Here is a 5,134-nt window from a genome sequence, read left to right on the forward strand (position 1 = left end):
TGGAAGGCTAATCAGAAACTGAAAAGAATGCAACCAGTGTGTCTTTATGGACCTATAACCAGGAAGTCCCCTCCCCAATTCAAGTTGTCCCACCTTTAGAGACCCAACCAGTGTACATCTTATATAAAATGATTGATGTTTCATGTCTCACTAAAACGTATGGAAGCATACTGTGCCCTGACCACCTTGGGCACATGTCTTCAGGACCTCCTGAGGCTGTCATGGGCGCGTCCTTAACGTTGACAAAATAAACTTTCTAAATTGACAGGGACACGTCTCACATATCAGGGGTTCACAGCCCTATGGGGGGGGAAAAAAGGGCATATGTCAGAAAATTTACAAGCAGGCTAGTCACCAAAGAATCTCACGTTAAAAATATTTTTTGTCGCTCTTCTGTCCATCAGATTGGCACAGAGATTTCTGAAAAGAAAAAGCGGGAGTTAGCAGGCCACCTTAAAAGCTGTGTCTCCACAGCGGAAAGAAACTTTGTTTTGACTCTGAGGAAAGCGCTTTTTTTCTAAACGCGAAGGGCGGGGTAAGAGCAGAGCTGCAGGCATCTGTGAGTACATACTGCCACCAAGCGGACATAATTTCACCGCGACGGAGAAAGTCTGGGAGGACGTTCTCTTTGCGGCCCAATTTCTGCTCTTTAGATCCGGAGCAGCCCACTGAGGGACCTGAACAAGATAAACGGGAAGGGAAAAGCGACAGAAGTCGGAGCAGAGAACCCACAGCGCGGCCGGTGGGGGTGCCCCGGAAGTCGATTTGCAATTGGGAGGCGGGCGGTCTTCCGAAGTCCCGCCCCGGAAGCCACAGCAGTAACAGCAGGACGTTCCCGCCCCCCTCCTTTCCCCTCCTCCTGCCCCGGTGCCCCCGCCCCTGCCCCGTCCCCCCGCTTCCATCGCCTCTTCGGGGAGGCGGCAGCGCCGTGCCTGATGGGAGGTGTGGGCGTGTTGATCATGGGTGTACGGAATTCGGCTCGCTCCTTTCTACCCGCCGCCCGAGTTTATTTTGTGCACGGTTTCTTTGGTAGCGGACGGTTACTGGGAGGAATGAGGGCGAGGAAGAGAAAGACGTTAGTCCTCGGACCCTTTGGGGGAGTCACCTCCGGGAGTAATGCGAAGATGGACACCTCAGTCCTGCCTGTGCATGCGCATTCGCGTTGTACGGAATTCCCAAGCCAGCTGCGTAGTTTCTGCCTTGAAGCTATTTGGCCAGAAGTTGCGCCTGTTCCTTTACTTTGTGGGTCAGGGCTTGGGTGCTTGAGTGGAAGAAACAGAAAGCCAGCTAGCCCTGGCAGCCATTCTAAGGGCGTTATCCACCCAGCCATCCATAAATCCGTTCATCCATGAAACAGATAATCACTGAGCACCCATTATGTGCCAGACACACGTAAGGATGCGAGGGCGGTGTTCTCATTCTAGTGGGTGGGGACAGACAGTAAACAAATAAATTAGCTACTTAATTTCAGATAGTGGTAAGTGATAGTGAGAAAAGAAAATGGGGGTGATATTGTCAGAGGCGTTTGAACCGGAGCGACTCCATTCCGAGTGAGAGCTAGGAAAATGAAGCTGAGGCTTCCGGGGCTGCATTCCCAGAAAGTTAGGTATTCCCAGCCTCTAGATGTTGACGGTTAAGGGAACAAATTAATAACGTTTACTAAACAGACCCAGACTTGGAGTGTCCAGATATCCCGATATCTGGAGAAGAAAGGCATTCCTAACTTTGCTTTAAAGATAATAACACCGATTCTTGCAAAACATAGTAATTAAGAAAATTAATCCTCTATCACAAACCCTTGGAGCAGAGCACATCTCCTCATATAACAAGCATTGTACCTAGGGTGGACGCGTTCCTCCTCTTACTTTTGGGAACGTCCCGCTCTGTCTATGGAGTAGCTGTCCTTTCACCACTGTGCTTTCTCAGTAAACTTGCTTTTGCTTTGCACTGTGAACTCCCCTGAATTCTTTCTTGCGGGAGATCCAAGAACCCTCTCTTGGGGTCTGGATCAAGACCCCTTTCCTGTAACAATATGACAAAGAAATGCGGTGGATGTTATACCCATTTATATTTGGTGGTCAGATTCGGCTTCTTTCAAAAATGACAGTTGAAGACATTAGGAAAGGTCCTGTGTGGCTTTGATGACCTTGATAAGGGTCAGGGCTTCTTCCTGGTTTTGCCTTGTCTCAGGCTTATTAACAGAGACTTAGATCACCACAAAATATAGATAGGTCTGCTGCTTCATTCCCTGCAGTTGCTCCTATACTCTGAAAACTAGCATCAGAGTACAAAATTCTAATAGAAGTGCTAAGCGGGGTCAGGAAGTGCCAGCGCTCCAGCGTGAACAACAAAAGCTGTTAGGTTAGGGCCTTGAGCACTTAGGTTAAAGGGCTTTTTCCACTGACCCCCCCCCCCCAGGAGCCCAGAGGGGTGGGGAAGTCTGGTTTCCTTCTTTGTGATCTGCCTTCCCTATGGCCTCCTTGTTCTATGGGTCCTGGGATCTTATCCTTCCAGATTATTAGGTCATTATGGGGCTTTGCTTTGCTGTAATGGAGCAGCGTGTCACAGACAGACCTCCAGTGCTATCAATGGAAAGCCCGTGGAATTTTAATTCCGAATAAGAGTTTGGAATGGGCCCACGATACAGTATCTCCTATGTAGTTTTGGAGGCCTTATAGAATTGGCACAAGTGACCAGGGCTGTGATAGTTTAAGGAATTCTATGGCTCAGCATGAAGGTAAAACCATGATGACATTGGCATATAAAACAGTGGGACTTACTGGTTTCCCTTTTCATCCTCTGAGTGTCCTTTCTGGCTTGTTTCTCACTTTCAGATTTGGGCCCAATTACCTAATTGTGTGAGCTCTATCTCTATGAGCAAAACTCAAAGTGCAGTTGTGCATAAGGCGGAAGTCCGGGTGGATTGTGTTCTATCCTGTTACGTGTTAGGCCTATCTGTGCCTCTTCGGCATGACTGAAGAAATAAGCGTTAACACTGATAACTTATTTCCTCACTCGGATCTCTCCACGCCACCCTCACCAGCAAGGGGAAACCTGTGTTCTGAGGTGGGAAAGGCTAGCAAAAGCCACAGTTTTCTGGCTGGATCATAAAGAATGAACATTGTCTGATCTGGAAACACTCAGTGTCTCTATCTATTTAAACCAAAACATCTTTCTGCCAGGTTTGTAGTCCAAATCTTCCAGTTACTACTCCGTTCACCCTTCCATTTCACAACTTATTTTCTCTCGGCAAGCCTCCAACACTGCCTCCCCACTCCTCACATTTGGCTTCTGACCTTCCTTTCTAATTCGCTGAGAAAATTGCCTAAGAGTCAACCCAAATTAACAAGTCAAAAATCGAACTCTCCCATCTTCCCCTAGAAACCTCCTCCCACTGCAGCATCCCCCCTCACCCCATCCCTCACAGTTAAGGCCACTCTTATCCTTCCAATTGTTCATGCTATAGACTTGAGGGTGATCCTTCACACCACCGTTTTACTCACCCCTCATTTCCATCTGTGAAGAAATCCTTTGAGCTCTCTTGTCAAAATAGATCCAGAATCTGACATCTGACGATGGGAGACAGTCATCTCAGGGAAAAGCACAGGTGTCCCTTCTGAGCAGTTTGTCAGATACGATCTCAGGGATACTATTGAGTCCTGCAGCAGATCATGTTTCCTTCTTTACATTTTGGCAGCTAGAAAACTTAAATCCACATCTGTGGCCAACTAGTGCTCAATGGCATGCTCTTTGTTTTCAAGTTCGTCATCTGATTAGACTTCCTCATTTTAATTTGGACTTGATTCCTTCATCCAATATGTTGTTCAGAAGTTTGAATTCTCTGTATAGACGTGTTTTGTGAGCCGTGTGTCTCCTCCGGTCCCAGCCCAGCAATGGCTTCTGATCTCAGTCAGAGTAAAAGCCCAGTCCTTGTCTGGTAAGATCCAACAGGATTTAATCTCTGGTTAACTCTCTGGATTCCCTTCCAACATGCTGTCCTCTCTTCTGCCCTCACTCTGCCGGAGCCAAACTGGAATCAGCTTACACTTTTCATAACATCTTCTGTTTCTGGGGTGATTGAGCTACATCATACATGACCACGGCCACAGATCTTTCCTTAAATCTTGTTCTTGGTGGCAAGATATGATGATTCTCTACGTTTGTTCGTCCCTTTTGCATGCCAATGGTGGACCAAAGCATGTCTGCCAATCTTATCCTGAAGTAGCGTGTATATTGGTGCACTTTCCACTAGCAGCAACACTGGCACACCTGTCTGTTTAATGCTAAATTCTTGTTATGTAGCCCACTATCTGAGAAAAAAATGCAATCACTTGTCCCAGTTGAGCCCATTAGATTGGTGATGACAAGTACCTTCAATCCTAGCACATCCATATTTTCTGCCAGAAAAAGAAGCTGTGAGATTATCTACTGGGTCTTTTCACAAAAATGATTATCTTTGTTTATTTTCATCTTACATGTCCTGTATTAATGAGAACCTTTCATCTTAGCATATTTATATTGCCTGCTAGAAAAAAAATCTGTTAAACCACCTACTTGTTGCCATTCATCTCTGCTTTTGTCTTTGCATCTGATTCCAACACACTTTCATGTTATATGTAGTTAGACACGCATGAGAGGGACAGGAGAGTGCTTTCTCCCCAGCATCCACCAGGAATGTCACGTGATTGGGTGATGGTTCAACAATTATCACATTGTCTGTCTAAAAATGGTAATTTGGCACCTGGAGTCAGGGAGAGATAATCTCCTGCTGATCTACAGCTGTTAACATTAACGTGGTTAACTGAATGCCAGGGAGAAACAAAAAGGGCTTCCAATAAAATCAGGTATTGTGGGAGTGAGCTCAAGCATGTGAATTAAAAGACAAAATGACAGAGTATGACCTTCCTATTGACACTTCACCAGAAAGGTGAAGAAAGCCTCAGGCGGGAATCCGTATAACTTCCTAAACCCACTGTGCATGCTCGCCTCCCAAGGGTAAGGAGGGTACTGTGCATGGGGCAGCCTACCCTAAGGGAAGAATCATGGGAAATGAGCCAGTCTATAAAGTTCTAGGATCAAGGTTAAACACCACACTTGACGTTCATTTGCCTGCTTGGGCCTCTTCCAAGTGTAC

Source organism: Macaca fascicularis, chromosome X (assembly GCF_037993035.2).
Source record: "Macaca fascicularis isolate 582-1 chromosome X, T2T-MFA8v1.1".
In the NCBI taxonomy this organism is placed as follows: Eukaryota; Metazoa; Chordata; class Mammalia; order Primates; family Cercopithecidae; genus Macaca; species Macaca fascicularis.